This window comes from Leopardus geoffroyi, chromosome A1 (assembly GCF_018350155.1).
Source record: "Leopardus geoffroyi isolate Oge1 chromosome A1, O.geoffroyi_Oge1_pat1.0, whole genome shotgun sequence".
NCBI lineage: Eukaryota > Metazoa > Chordata > Mammalia > Carnivora > Felidae > Leopardus > Leopardus geoffroyi.
The window spans coordinates 215256167-215273250 of NC_059326.1; the positions used below are offsets into that span (position 1 = coordinate 215256167).

The 17084-nt window shown below is 36.1% G+C and overlaps 1 long non-coding RNA gene across 1 annotated transcript; it reads right to left on the reverse strand.

Annotated features, from left to right (window-relative positions):
• Positions 1-9871: 9871 nt before the first annotated feature.
• Positions 9872-16841, reverse strand: LOC123605830. Its single transcript, XR_006715926.1, has 3 exons — positions 16647-16841; positions 16446-16535; positions 9872-10006 (listed from the first exon to the last, which is right to left on the reverse strand). It is a non-coding gene; the product is annotated as an uncharacterized LOC123605830 (long non-coding RNA).
• Between the last annotated feature and the right edge of the window lie 243 nt (positions 16842-17084).

Below are 17084 nucleotides of genomic sequence, written 5' to 3' on the forward strand. Positions count from 1 at the left end.
ATTGTCTTCAATCTCAGGATTGAACACACACACCCACACACACATATTTCTAATATGTATGATTTTTATGAATTATTTACTTATATATATATATCTTATTATTTTAAAATTCTTTTATATCTTTATAAAAACTTGGCACCCCTATAAGTTAGCAGCAAAAGTATTATTAAAATGAATGTTTTACAAACGAACTTTGTTATACTGAGAAACATCACCACTTAAATCTTCAATAAAATATATATCTCAGATTAAAAATGTATGACAGAAATTCATTTTTTTATCTGAATTGAACATACATTTAAGTTCAATTTTTAAAAATGCCTATTTCACAGTGAGAGTTAAATCCCATACATAATTTAATTACAGTTTTAATTATATTCCTCTCAATATTTTCGCTCTCATTGAAGCTGTTCTTCATCATCATCATCATCATCATCATGAGCTTATTTTGTATGTATACTGTTTTCCAGGGTCTTTGATAAACACATCTTTCTCATTTAAGAATGGAAACATGATGAAATAATTTCCCCATTTCACAAATCAGAAACTGGAGCTTAGAAGGAATGTACTTTTCCCCCATGTTCTGCAGCTTGTATGTGACTTCCCGGAATACAGCTAAGCCACATCAGACACAGAGCCTAAACTCCTAAATAATAAGCTCTAATCTTTCCAACTAGGAGTCTCCTTTTTTTTTTTTTTTTTTGTTTGTTTGTCTTTTCTGGACTGCTTATGTGAAACATCGCTATAAATGTGGAATGGCTTTGTAAATAAGGCATATGTTCCGAGTAAATGTGAAATCATTAGTCTAAATAAAACGACATGTAGGATTTTAGAGCATGTGAACCTATTAGTTTGTCTTAGTTATTTCCATTTCTTTCAATATAACATGTCTGTGCCCATTCATTATTACTGGCAAGATCTACAGAGTGCTTGAGTCACTGCTTTCAGCATACATTTAATAGGGGTTTACAGGAAATACCAAGGAACTATATAGTGAGTAACTGTTTTTCACCTTGAACAAAAGTGAATTGGAACTCTTCCTACCATAGTATTTTTAAAACATCCCTCTTAGGCTAATAAATAAGTGAAATAATTTGTAAACACTTAGCTATTAAACAAAGGTATCTTATATGTGTTGTCAAACAATAACATCAAATTGATGTCTTCATTAGTGTTAGCTACGGAAAGCTATACGTCTGTAGGCTTGATATACTTGATTACCTGTTGAAAAGAGACAGAATGGACTTATTGTCTATGTACCGATATAGAAATATCTTTAAGATATTTTTATCAAGTGAAAAAAAAAACTAGGCATGTAAGAAGATCTACAGTTTCTAGTTGTGCGTAACAAAGGTTAATGTATAAAATATGTAACATAAATTTGCTCTTATCTGCAAAAGACCACTGAAAATATCAGTAAGAAAACAATAGAAGTGGTTGTCCATAGGGTGTAAAAGGGGTTAAGGTTTGGACATATCTCTTCAATGTGTCCTCCTAATTAAGCAGTTTCACTAAATAAACACTTTTAGCTTTAGGTCTTGCTATAAATTACAAATCTCCAGTTATTTCTTCCTTGGATTTACTTACCTAATGAATCATTAAAAGCAGTAACTCTGAGTAGTTTTGTTAAATCTATATTAATCTTCTTAAACATAATATCATGCAAAGTCACATTTCCCAAAAATGAGAGGATAGAGTCATAGGTTAAGCAACAGAAAAAGTAAAAACTATTAAGCAGCGCTTGCTTAATCTTTCAAAAGTTATAATTATGACACAGAATATAGAAACAGCTCCTATGAAATAATCAAATTCGATAAATGATGCCTGGAAATGCATGTATATGTTTAAGGCTTCAGTGTACAAAGTATTCAATATCTATAGACTGACTATATGAGAGCCGGGACTGTGCTTCCCAAATTCCTGTCTTAGGAGAAGTGCCAGTCCACGATGAAGTTTCCACCAAAGCCAGAGAAACAAGGGTGATGATACATAGAAAGTGTTTTAAAAAAATTATATCATTATGATTTGAAAAATTGTGACTAATATTGAAATTGCTACTTCTAATTTTCTTTGATATTTATTTTATGACATATTGGTAACAAATCACTTTTGTTTTTGCTTTTAATGTATAAACCTGGAAAAAATGCAACTTCATGTGACTCTCTGGCTCCTCATTTTTCTAAATGTACAAAATCCCCAAAGTCTAGGAGTCACTATCCTACAGAAATTGTAAAACACCAAACAATGGCAACCAGGAATTATATTCATAATGTGAAAAAGTAATAACCATATTTACGTTCATGTGTAGGTTTGGTTTCAGCTAATTTCCTACTCGAAAATTATATTATTCCCCTGAAATGAAAGTAATTTGAAATCTGGCTCCCATTTTTGCATCAAGGCAAAAAGCACAGGCAGCAAGGACCGGCCTCAGAATCATAAGGTTGCAGGGCTGCACACAAAGCAAAAGAGATTTTCATTCCTGAGCGAATTGGAAGAAGTTTCACTCTAGCAACATTAGAGTAATTTCTGCATTTAAAATGAAAGTGTGAATGATTGCACAAAGAATGGAATGCTTTTGTTCAAAGAAATTATTATTTGATCACAGAATCACAGAAAAGTTAAGCAATTGCTTAAGGGAGGGAAAGAGAGAGGGAGGGAGAGAGGAAGGAAGGAAGGAAGGAAGGAAGGAAGGAAGGAAGGAAGGAAGGAATCTTAGACTAAAGCAGATTACTCTCTCCTCTTTTTTCCCTAAGTATTTAAATCAATCCTAAGTAGGAATTGTGATTTACTAACATAAGGACACTTTATTTACTTTATTGTTTATTATTGTCTTATCCTGGCTGCTACGAAGTACTCTAGTTGATCTTACTATAATAGTTGGTTCAAAGTACATACATGGGTGGAATTTGAAGAGATGCACGGTCTTGTTGAGTTTCATGTCAAAGGCACCATGCCCTACTCTGCCAGCTGTCTAGCCCTCCTCTAGAGAAAGGCCACTTCATGTAGTCATCAGCTCATGTCTCAAGCTGTCCAGCTGGGATGTGAGCAGATTGACAGAAGGATACCTTGGAATTCCCCAGCTGGGAAGGAGGGAAGACTCTTTAAGCTGCTGCATGTGACCCAAAAGTTTCTGGGCTTTCAATTGATTTTATTGCCTCATTTTGTATAAGCTTTATGAATTTTATTAACATGGCTGCACTGAATTCAAATGTTTGGTTCACAGTTTCACTCTGTGACAAAACCAGCTTTAATAAATGAAAAGACAGGGTGTTACAACGTGACTGTGCGAAATACTGCATCACGACTTTTTCACTTATATAAACCTCTATTCCACAACCTTGACAATTACATTACTGTTAGTCACTGAAGATGTACAACACGGTCTGTGTGGGTCCCCAAGGCTGCATATTATGAGGTTAATTTACCAGTGTAATAAATTAATAAATTCTATATATATACTCACACATATATATAAATAGTATTTTATTTATTGTTCTATTTAGTCAGTTGTTTGGTCTCAAAAATGTCCATATAAAAGAATACAGTCAACTTTATAGCTAATTCAGGGATTATAATGCAGACAAAATGTTTGTGTCTAGAGTTGGCATGCCAGGTAATACAAACAAAACAAAAACCTTTACAAAATGTTTCCTTAACCAGAGCTCTTCCTTTCCAGTTATATCTAATATCAAATTGGCATGATTTATTTGGTGAGATCAAGCATGTCAAATCACTTATTTTAAAATTTTTGGAAGTTTTGTGACTAATTTTATAGAAAGGCTCTCTACTGTATCTCATATACTGTGACCCTGAACAATGTTCAAGCATGATCTATGCCATAAAGTGTACTAATTAGTGGGCTCCTGGGTGGCTCAGTCGGTTGAGCATCTGACTTCGGCTCGGGTCATGATCTCGCGGTTCGTGGGTTCAAGTCTTATGTCAGGCTCTCTGCTGTCAATGCAGAGCCTGATTCAGATCCTCTGTCTCCCTCACTCTACTCTTCCTCCATCCTGTCTCTCAAAAATAAATAAGCATAAAAAAACTTAAAAAAATTTATACTAATTAGCAACAACATTGGCATGAAGGGATATTGGGGGAAAGTTTAATGAAATATTTGGTGTGTATTGTTATTCTTTATTTTTTTCACTCTCTTTTCTTAGCAATGCATTTTCTCCTGATTTTTGTACATTCTGGTGTATGTTTTATTTTACTATTTTATTTTATTTTATTTTATTTTATTTTATTTTATTATTTTTTAGCTCTCTCTGGGTTTTGATGTATGCTGAAGACCCAGTGACTATTTCCCTGGGAATTTGAAAGCCACTCAAAGATTATTATTCACAGTCCACAGGAGAATAACCCACCATTTGCAGTTATTCACACTAGTCTGGAAAGAGATCATGATTCACAAAGTGCCTTTGGGAGAGAACGCTTCCTCCAGCTCCCTTTTTTGAGTGGCCAACAATGTAGAGTCGATTGCTTTACTGTTACTTCTCATCCATTAGAATGAATTAAGTAAGCTTTTCTCAAGAAGGGGCCAAGCCTCATCTGGTCATGAAGAGAGCAGTGCTTTTTTCCATTAGTCTCTGTGAAATTCTTAATGACACATGGAGTCAGTCCCCTTTGCTTCAACAAGCAAAACGTTTCACAGAATTGATTTGATAAAAAGGTTCACTGGGTTCATGAAGTTTCTTCTTCTAAAGTGGTCTCACATGCTTATGTGCACACCTCCACTATTTTATATTTTATTGGTGTACAAATACTTTTCCTGGACAACTTCAAATCCTTTATAGTGAATTTTTGAATGGATCAACATGTCTTAGACTTCAAAACATTTTAAGAGGACCATTAGAATATTTCACTGTGTTTGAAACCTGTTTTGTAAATGAGAGAAGAAAATTCTCAAACTAAGTTGTAGATGACAGTTGGATATGGCATTGTCCTCATCCAAGTAATTTTTTCACACTATGTAATTGTCTGAAGTATGTGTGATCTTTTGTAGACCACAGATATATTTTATTAATTTAATTATTCAGCTCTTTATTCCTTCAACAAATAATTGAGAGTTTATTCCATGTCAATTCCTATGTGCTGCTACGGGAGAAAAGTTTCAAAGGCCATGTGCTCTATTCTCAATGTCCTTTACACCCTTTGAGGATGAAATAAATAGGGAAACATCTACATATGGCATATTTTTCTTAGGCATCTTGTTCATTAATTTAAACAATAAACCTTGGGCCAAGCACTATACTGGTTACTGTGAGCAAATGAATAGCCAAGTTTAAATCTAAATAAGAAAAACAAATCTTTAAAAAAAGTGATTTTAAGCTATCAAATACAGTGGTTCCCTGACGAGAACATAACTCATTGTGCTCAGTTGTTATTTTAACCATTTAAAGAAAATATAAACCAGACAGACCAAAGTAAAGGATACAGGATCAAATGCGGCAGACTGGAATGTGAACTGACCTGAGGACAAGACACTGAGGTGCTATTTGATACTAGCTGCCAAACTTACTTTCTGGTGGTTTCACTACTTCCGCTATTAAGAACATAATAGCAGAAGAGCACATACGGGAACTCATCCAAATTCGATTAATGTTAGATTTGTGGTTGACCAAGCTCACTAGACATTCACTATATGAATATTACTGAATTTTAGTTTGTAGTATATAAGCCTAATTAAGATGAACATTATTCTGAGCCTGTATGGAAGATGGAGCAAAATGACATTCTTCATGATGCAAGGACTCAGCTACCAGTGACGGTAGCAGGTCAAAGAACAGAATCAAACTGAGTCTGTGGTTCCTTGGTTCCTATGTTCATGTAGTGTATATTAACTTGGGAATTTATGACATAAAATGTTACTAGGAGTGTATGTAAAAATGCTATATCCAAAAGAAACAAAAAAGAAACCAAACAACAAAAAAAGGTAATTTCACTTAAATAGGTTCAATTCAAAGTTAGTGAGGACAACTATTCTTTAACCACTGTGCTGAATAATTTTTTAAATAATCGATGAAGAGACAACCCTAGTGACAGAACAGGAAATGAACACCATGGGAAAATGCTCTTTGATGATTTTTAGTCCTTTCCCATAGGAAATGGGCGCAAGACTTCAATTTGTTTGGAAACATTTGATTAAGAAAAAAATAACATACTCTGTTATTTATACATGTATGCAAAATTGCGTGATTATTTTTGCCAGGCAAGTCTTTATTACACCTTGCTCCATGGTCTTGGATTTTAATGTGTGGAGAATTAACGGTAGCATCCTTATTATGGGAACTAAACTAAAGGGGGTTTAAATATTTGATCAGTTGGCCAACGGGTATCCTAACAACAATCGCTACTCACAATTGGACTTTAGCCTGGTGTCACTGGAGTTCTGGTCAGCCAGATCTAATTGGATTTTCTACATAAATCAATTATCAGAGCTTGTTAAGACTGTCAATAGCAGTTCTCCCGCTTACTCTCTTTATCTTGCTCTGGCATTTATGGCCCGTTAAGCTTGTGCTCAAGCAGAGCTGACTGACAGGTTCTGATCTTACAGGAGAGATTTACTTATTCAGTCTGCAAAAAGCAGGAATGGTCTAGTACCTGCAATCAAAACACTTTAGTTTATTTTCTTGCTTTTTTCCCAAAAGAAAATTTCTGCCATAGTATTCAGCTACTGCACAAAAAATCAAGTGCTTTTGAATGAGTTGGGTTGGGCATGAGTTTTGGAGCTTTTGAGCCCTGATACCAATCCAGCTGGTTCTCTTAGATGCTCACTGCAGTTTTTGTTTGTCATCTGTAAAATAAAAGTTCCACATGCCTACCTTTCGGGATTATATTGTATGATTAAAAATATATATAATGCCCAACATTCTACCTTGTATAGTTCTTGCAAAATATATTGATTTCATTTTTATCCCTCTTCAAAGTCTCCAGTCCTCTCTAAATGTATATTCTCCGTATTTTTAAGTGGGGGAAATGATGTAGTATCATTAGCAGAGAAATGAGGTAGTAATACAGGCCCTGTGATTTAGTCAACAACTTTTCTGACAAAAATCCAGAGCTTCTCCATGTCTTGGAATGGATGTTTTGTTCCCTAATTCCTAAAAGCTTTTCTGCAATGTACTCTTTTTTTGTTTTAAGTTTGTTTATTTATTTTGAGAGAGGGAGAGCAAAACCAGGGGAGGGGCAGAGAGAGGAGAGAGAGAACCCAAAGTAGACTCTACACTGTCAGTGTGGAGCCAGAGGCAGGGCTTGAACTCACAAACCTTGAGATCAGGACCTGAGCCTAACCCAAGAGTCAGACGCTTAACCAACTGAGCCACCCAGGTGCCCTTGAATAATGTAGTCTTTATTAAAAATCAATTTTGATAGAAAAGGAAACAACAGGGAAACTACACACTCACACACACACACACACACACACACACACACACACACATATTCTTTTCCTGCTTGGACCTTCACTATTTGTTGGATGAGTTAAAATTATTGAATATTTATGAAAAAAATTAAATATATTCATTAGTAGTTGGAATATATTGGATCTTTATAATCTAACTTTTTAATTCTCTTTTTTCATCTAAAAAAAAAAGACTACTCTAAAACTAACTTTTGAGTTAGATTCAAAAGTTTGAGTTGTTCAATAGAAGGATAATGAAAAAAAGTCAATGAAAAGTTAAGATAACACTGGAAGAAAAATGATATTGTTAAGAACTTTTTAATATATAAAATACAGTCATCCTGCCACTCTAGTTTAACTTCTGGCCATGAAACTAACAAAAAGATGTAACTTAAAGTAAAAAATAGTAAGATTACTATTGTCAAACCTGAAATCATGTCAAGTACTTCACAAAAACTTGTAACACAAAGATTTTTCATTGAAAATGTATGACTTCAAAATTACTACTGACAGCAATGGGAATTATATAATCATTAGCAAGAGAATAGATGCTGTCTTATTTGTATGATTCATTATGATTCCCAGTTTTGTCAAATACAGCTATCGTAGATATCAGGTGCTATTAAGCCAAAAGTCAGAATTCATTCTGAAATGCATGTTACATTTACATCCGAAACATTTATGTGTTTCAGAGACTTGGATTCTCTTCCTTGAAAATGTATCACTACCTCATACTAAAATGTACTTTAATACAATACAGTATGCTTGCTTGGACCTCTAATATTTATTTGCATGCAGGACCCCAGAATATATACCTGATCCAGCTTAAAATATCAAAATACCTAAATATTTTAAGATTTAGAGAGGCAGGATGATGGCTCATATCTGAATGACTTGAACATAATTATTGGTCTTGCTAAGCCTCTCGATTTTCATCTGTAAAATGGTGATATTATCTTACAATATGTGGTAAAAACATACATAAAACGTCTAGAATCATGACTGGCGCTTAGTAGCTGGTAAATAAATTTGTCATGTATTTCTCATATCACTAATAAATGGGAAAAGAAAATCATAGATGAGATTATTTCCATCAATTTTTGCATTAAAGATTTCTAATTCTCTAATTTTATCCCCAGCCATTTCAATTCTGATCTTCAACTAATGGTTTATTGAATAAGTGCTTTGGCAATTACCCTTGCCCTAGAACATTTGTATTTTCTTGGCAACCTATGCTTTCTAAAGGATGAAATTGATGTGCTAAATCTCCAGTATTTCTTTCAGTATTGACTATACTAATTTTAATTTTTAAACGTTTCCCTTTTAAAGCTAATTGGGGAGAAAGCTTCTGTGTTGATGCCCCTCTTAAATGCTGCTTTTTTCCCCCAGATGTTTGGTGATGACTGGTTGTTCATATTTTAAAATTAACTTCACATTTTAAAGTTAATTTTGAGCAAAATTAATAAGTATTAATCTTTAGTCCAAATGGAAATATTGTTTCCTCCTGTATTTATTTTAAATTCAGTTCTGGTTCTAGGAAGTAACCCCTGATGGCTGTGTCTTCTAGATGTGATAGTTTACTGCCTCTTCTGTTGCTGTGCTGTTTCTGGAGTCACTACTTTACTGCTCTGGACCCAGGTCTGCTCTGCTCAGATAGTTGTAGGGCAGAAGGGTAGATGGCTCTGACATTTGTGTATTTCTCTTGCCTGCAGTGCTGCTGCTTCGGACTGTGGAATTGTTTGTGGATTCTGATGAACAAGCACTTTCTTATGATCTGTCATCTTTGTATGCCACTGTGGATTCCTTGGCCCTGATGTGCATTACCATCAACCTGGTCCAACATGCGTTTACATATTCCAGAAATCATTCTCCGTCTTTACTTCTTGTAACAGTGGTTTCTTATTTCCCAACTCTGATATCAAGTTCTTTTTATTTTTGTCCTTCTTCAGTGTGTAATTTTTCATGGCCTAATTGATATGGCAAGGTACAGTTTCTTTCCATAAGAGAAAAGCACAACTTAATATGATCAGGTATGTACATGGGGTCCAGAGGATGGGTGCAGAATTTTTCTTTGCCTGTTCATATGTTTTTCATATTTTCCCTCAATGTACCTATCAACACCTATCAGTCTACATTGAATTATCTATCTGTGGCATCAAGAAGTTCCCTCTATCTGTGAGCAACCTTCGTTCTTTCTTTAATTCAGAATAGTCTTCTCAAATTGTTTACATTTCTCCTGTCCTTCAGGTACCCCCTTTTCCTCTCAACTCTAACTCAATCTCCTTATCAATAAGGTTTAACTGATTTTTTTGTCTTTGAATAGTCAGAAGAGGAAACAGTTTCAGGTCTTTCAGGTCTGTTACTGGGGGTTTGAGGAGTGAGGGCAGGGAAGACAAACTGTCCAACCAAATTTGTAGCAATCTACACAGATAAATCAAGCATTTGGATTATCCATGTAAACTCTGCTTTCATTGTTAACGCTGATTTTATTTTGTTAATGATGACAGAATTCGTGTTGCATTTTTCATCTTAACAAGGACCATCTTCTACTCTCCTTGCTTGGTGTGAACCAACACCTTCTTAGAAGATGTGTAAAAAAACCTTGGCCTGGGAAGAAGGAGAAAAGTTTAGCAAAATCCATAATGACATATGTCATTTCAGTGAAAACATGGGCACAAAACCATTAGCTCTATTAAGTCAGTTTTTTAAAGGATAATATTTTGGGGCACCTGGATGGCTCAGTTGGTTAAGTGACTGACTCTTGATTTCGGCTCGGGTCATGATCTCAGGGTCGTGAGATCGAGTTCTGTGTGGGGCTCCACACTGGGCATCGAGCCTGCTCAAGATTCTCTCTCTCCCTTTCCCTCTGTCCCTCCCCAGCTTGTGCACATGAATGCATGCTTCTCTCTCTTTCACACACACACACAATATTAATAATAAATAAAAGATGGTATTTCATCTTGAACTAAAAGTTGTGAAAGAGAAAGATAACATGAAAATCACATGTATCTGAAATAAAACAATGATATTAACTTAATATAATAAACCTATTGTGACAGTCATAAATACTAGAACATGTTGAAAAGAATAAAACAGTTTTATAGTATGTCATATCAAAATTAAATGTCAACCAATAATTTGAAGTATTCTTTTGTCATGTCTCATTATCAATTCTAAATTTATTCAGCCAAATTAGAGATTTTTGAGCAAAAGAAAACTGAAAACACTTTTACACTTTTTTTTTTTTAATAATCCTTGATGTCAACAGAAAGGGATCCACAATTTCTCATGTCTCCCAATCCTTCCCTATGTCTTAGACTATGTTTTCTTCCTCATCAATGATTCATTTAAATCGCCTACTTCAGGGGCGCCTGGGTGACTCAGTCAGTTAAGCGGCCGACTTCGGCTCAGGTCATTATTTCGCGGTCCTTGAGTTCGAGCCCCACATCGGGCTCTGTGCTGACAGCTCAGAGCCTGGAGCCTGTTTCAGATTCTGTGTCTCCCTCTCTCTGACCCTCCCCTGTTCATGCTCTGTCTCTCTCTGTCTCAAAAATAAATACACGTTAAAAAAAAATAAAAAAAAATAGCCTACTTCACTTGGATTCAAGGACATAGTTGAGAGGCCAAAGCATCAGAGAGCATCTTACTGACAGATTTTCCAACTGAAAAAATTTATAGACTTTTCCCACTTAGGGGATGTTATTTGTTACTTACTTATCGGTAGTATAATGATTCCTAGTTAGGAACAGCTCATGGAGCACTTCTAATCCCCATATCTTCATTCGGTAAATGGGCATCCCCTCTTACATCAAGATACGATCATCAAGTTTCTCAGTTTGTGTGGTAGTATTGGAGGACTTTCACCCCATTATGCAGTAACTGAGAGGTTAAGTTTGTGTTTGCTTATAGGAAATTTTTTCTCTATTAAAAAATTGCCGATATGTACTATTTATTTATTTATTTATTTTTTACTACTGAGTCATTTTCTATCTGTTTTGTAATCCCTCAAAAGATTGCTGAGATTTACTATATTGTTGACATTTGGAGACAAATATTTGGTGTAGTCTCATTCTATGTACTACTGTTGAGATAAGGAAATCACAATTTGCTCATATTTACCATCACACAACTATCATCCATTTGAATTTTATAAGACTGCTACTTATTTTGAAACCCTCATTATTGTTTGAAAGTATGTAAGTGGCATACTAAGCAGTTCAATATTCCATCTTTTAATTTTATAATTAGAATGCATTCAAGCTGTGCTTCTAAGTTTTCTTAATGCCCTAAACACTAAATTGGAGTGTATTCTGAAATCATACATTAAACAGAAAATCTTTGAATTAGCAACTTAAAGTTTAGCTTTATACACCAAGGAGTTTTACTCATTAGCAGGTAATTTAAATTCTTTCTTCTTCCCACCCCTTTTGCCCCAGGGAATGCTAAGCTTGTTTTTCAAACCCTCCTTCTGAAATATGAGGGGCAAAAATAGTACTAAAAGTCAGGATTTGAAGACACACAGAGATCCGTTAGCAGGCTTTAATCCTCTATTTGAACTCTTTATATCAATCTTCTATGTGAGGACAACTGGGTTGTCACTGGCAAGGCAGAAAGAGAGTCTGGAAAACTGAATCTGCAAAGAGCTTACTAGTACGTATATTAGGGGGTGTTTCTCTTTTACCTGGTTTGTTCAAGCTGCCATAATAAAGTACGACAGACATGGTCATAAACAACAGAAACTTATTTTCTCACAATTCTGGAGGCTGGAAGTGTGAGATCAAGGCATGGCGGGTTTGGTTTCTTCTGAGGCCTCACTCCTTGGCTTATCTTTTCTCTGTCTTCACTTATTCTTCCCTCTATTCATGTCTGTGTCCCAATTTTCTCTTCAGATAAGGACATCCATCAAAAGTCCTGTTGGGTTAGGACCCGCCCTAATGATCTCATTTTAACTTAATTACCCCTTTAAAGACCCTATCCTAAATATGTACTGTCACATTCTGACATCCTGGGAATTAGGATTTCAACATATGAACTACGGAGAGGGGCACGTAGTTCAGGAAATAACCCACTCAATAAACTTTCTCAATACTGTAGAAATGATTCCAACATAACCTTACCCCAGGGCTGACTGCGACAAAGCAGTAGGGCTAAATGTCACCTGGTGCTATGGCTCACACAGCGAATAGCGGGACTAGAGTTTTCCCTTAGAGAACTGTGGGTAATCATGACAATTCTAAACATACAAAGTTTGCCCAGTTGTGTGGATGGGCTCCTGACCTTTAGCATCTCTTACAGCCTTGAGAATCCTTACTCTTTACTTTCAAAATATATGATGATTCAGAAATGGTAATGTTTTCTATAAATTCAGTGTGGATGGGGGCTGACATAGATGATATAAAAAAAATGAAGATGAAATTTGCCTTGTGTGGTATTCATAGGCTTTACCATCCAGCATAAAAATGCATGACTAAGTGCTTTTTCAAATTTTTGCTAAGCCAGATATCTGAAGAATGTTCGAAGATGTTTTACTGATCTATAAATGCTATGAGTTTTGCTGATGGAATAGCATATTTTGCTCAACTTAAGTTCTTGCACACAAATATATAATATACAATCACTCTATTCTCATTTTTTTCCCCACCTAGTAGATTTTCCCATCCAATAAATAGCGGCATGGGCTTTTGTGTTCTAATTTATGTATGTTGGCTGTAGATATTAAGTTGCTGAGATGAGCATTATCCCAAATTTAAATTTAGACACTGAAAAATAAACCATGATAAAATTCTAAAAATGTTTTAAATAAAATGGCTAAGAGTTCTATACTAGGATTCTTACACTATGAACCATTCCTCAGAAAAGTCTTTGAAGTGGAGAAAGTTTTCTTTGGGATCAGCCCAGGAAATCATGCTTGTGTGAGTCCCACAGCTTATACAAGACCCCTGTGGGGTCTGTCCTTTCCCACTGATGTTTTAGCCTTTTTTAATTTTTTCAGTGTTTATTTTTGAGAGAGAGACAGAGACAGAGTGCAGGGGAAGGGCAGAGAGAGAGGGAGACACAGAATCTGAAGGAGGCTCCAGTCTCTGAGCTGTCAGCACAGAGCGTGATGCGGGGCTTGAACCCACAAACCATGAGATCATGACCTGAGCCAAAGTCGGACGTTTAACCAACTTAGCCACCCAGATGCCCCTAGCCTTTGTAGTTTGTCACCTAGCCTTTATCTTAAGACAGCCCCCAAACTGTAGTGATAGTACAAACAACAATGAATATTTCCCTCTAAATTACCAAGGTGCTGGGTAAGGCAGTGGGGATCAAAATGCCAAATCATTAATCATTATTCCTCCACCTTCAAGCAAAAATATTTTCCCTCCAGCCTTGTGACATCTTGCTAGACTATTGTCTACTAGAAAAATGGATTTCAGCACGGTCTTTGGTAACTTGATTTTCATCGGAAGGCATGTTATATTCTTAGAGGATTGTGGCACCAATTCGTGAACATTTCATTATAAAGCCTAAGTCCATTACATCCTTGACCCTTAACCTTCTGTAGTTTGCTGTTGAAACTCACTCCCCAGCCACACACTGAAAACTGCCTCGACCTAAAGCTTCCTTCAACCAGCCGTTTATTAGTAATTCCCAAATCTTAGCAACGAACTCTGATTCTTCTAATATTGCCTATTAGAAATCTGCATTATGAATGCCATACAGACATCCAAAACTTGGTGCAACCAAACGAAAGTCATTTTGTCTCTCTCCCATCCCCCATTCTCTCCCTGTATACTTAGGTTTGAAAACAGTATCATTAGGGGTGGAGCAGACAGAGTTTAACAGTCCGGGTGGCAGGAGAAGACAGCCTGGGGTCCCATCCCAGGACCTGCAGCTGAGCCGTGTAGCCCGTCTCAGTCTCCATTTCGTCTTGTGTAAAATGGACACCATGAATGATATCACCAAATTTACTCGCCAATTCAGAGAATTAGGTGGCATAATTCAGGGAATGTGCTTAGCACACCACCTGGCGTGTAACTTGTTGTCAAGAAAAAGAATGTTTATTTACTATCATAAGAATAAACTAAAGAGTTTAAATACAACTAAAAATAAGCAGTCATCTATGTCAAAGAGCTGGGACACACGTCAGACTTCATCCTCTCTTGGAGGCTCTTGTCCCATCGGTCACTTAGGACTTATCTAGTTCTTCCTCCATGAGGCCATCTTTATCTTTTATCTCGTCTCTATTTGCTCTGCTAATATTGTAGGTCAGTCACTCACACCTCGCTTGAACTGCTGCTGCCAGAGTATCCCAGTTGGTCTTGGCATCTCGAACATATCCTGGCTCTCTACTTTCTACTGCATAATTTGGCAAAGTAATCTTTATAAAAGAAGTGCATTTAAATATATTACTCTCCCACTTAAAATCCGTTATATTCAAGATAAATTACAAAATTCATAGTATAAGCATATTGACCCGGTATAATTTGTCTTTTCTTTGTCAATCTGTTCTGTTTCTTGCTATGCTCCCAGAGTAATTTATATTTTCAGTGCTGCAGTCTCTTTTTTTCTTTCTTTCTTTCTTTCTTTCTTTCTTTCTTTCTTTCTTTCTTATTGGTTAGTTATCTTTCTGAGGCTTACACTTTCCTTTTCCTTAATTTTCATTTAGAAAGTTTATTTAACATACAATTGGCTGATACGTGGAACTGCTTCTTTTCTACCTACACTATGTTTACCTAATCTTTTCTTTAAATTGTCTCATTCTTTTTTTTAATATAATAAGTTTATTCTTCTAAAAGAAAACTTCTACAATGCTATAAATTTAAGATCATTACATTTGCAGTAAGTAGGAGGTAATCATTAGCGTTAATGCAATGAGAACAAAATAATTTTATTACATTCTAGTTAGATCTCATGACCTAGCAAAGAGGCAGTAGACTGAGATATTATATTCTTTTTCCAAGTGAAGAAAAATGTTGTATACTAGAAGTAATTTTCATAAGCCCTAAAAGCTGGGAGGTGAGGTTTGATTACAAAGCCTTTCATATGCAGAAGACAATCTATTTTGGATTGTCTAATAAGACAATCCTATTTTTGGATTTCAACAAATAAATATTTTTAATGCTGCTGTTTATTTCCTTTTTTAATGCAACATTTTTTTCTTCATATTGCTCATAAGTTCCCTTATCTGTTTTAGTGTATTTAGTAGTAGTCTCACCATAAGTCAATTTACATGTGGCTGACCAATTTTATCCCTACCTGTTGTGCCAGTGTAATGATTAATAGTAATAGTAATATTTAACTCTCCAAAGTATACCAATACAAATGATAGAGTATATGGTTGCATTTTTTTTTTCTAATCTGTGTGCTTCTGATAGGGGCTATGATCAGTATTATTATTATTTTTTTTTATTTTGAAGTAACTGTGCTTCTTATTTGGGCCCATGAGTTCATAATCCCTTGGTATCATTGGCTATGCATCATTACCCATCAGTCAGTGCATCTGGGAAAAGGCCAGACTGCCATACCTGTTGCCCCTGACTTTCATACTGAAGCTGAATGTGCTCAGCTGAAAAAGCCTCAAGCACCAAAATCACCTTCAGTCATTTCTCACTCTTACTTCTCAAATCAAGGTTTCACCCTTTGCTTCCAGTAGAGAAGTGGCTTTAGGAAGGACTACGCTTTTGATCTTAATCCAAGTCGTAATAGTTTGGAGGATAGCAATAAGCAAATTTGCCTAGAGTTACCTGAGCCCCATCCATTTCTCTCAGCAATTTAAATCACACACATTTGGTGATGTCCTAATTTTACTGATGAGGACACACATGGACCAGAGCATCAGTCATTGCTGTGGACTGTGGTTGGCACTGTTTGTTCAAAGGCAATGGTGAGGTGGGGCTGGGATGGCAGAGAAGGCAGAGGGGGGTGGGAGGTGAATGATCATGGCCCAGTGGAGGTGGCCCATGTGAGAGCAGCACTCCATAATTTACTGCCTTATGTTATCCTGCCATAGTGGTGCCTGGATGCCTCCTGCTCCAGTCTGAAGCCACCACTCAAACCATACCAGTTCAACACTGACTTCTGTCACTTCATGGTCTTCACATCATTTTCTCTGTTTCTCATTTTCCTTCTGTCATTCTTCCAGGCATTGATCCTTGAGGAGAGAACAAAGAATGATACTAAGTTCTGTATCTTCGTAGGAAGTAGAATCCAGTCAGAATCGAGTCAGGGCCTGTTTTAATTTCTTTTATGTCCTAAAAGGCACCTATTAAAGCTCGGATGGTGACTAGCAAGACTCTCTCAGAGGAAGGATGTTCTGCCTTTGGTGGGAACTTGCTGCTATTGCTGCTAAAATTGTGCACGATTTGCCACATGGCACTTCTCATACCATCCCTTTCTGAATATTTCAAAGTTTCACCAAGACTTAAATAATGGGAGCTTGCACACAAATAAGAGGGCTGTGTTTATTTTCTATCATAGAGTGACACATGACTGTTTATTTTGCAGCTCTTACTACCTCACAGTTCTATCAGTTGGAATTCTAAGCACTCTGTGGTGGCAGAGTTCTCTGCTCAGGGTATCACATACTGAAATCAAAGCGTCAGCCCAGTCTTCTATCTCACCTGAGGCTTGGGGGTCTCTTCTAAGCTCACTAGTTGTGGCAGAATTTATTTCCTTGCAGTTACAGGACTGAAATAACTGT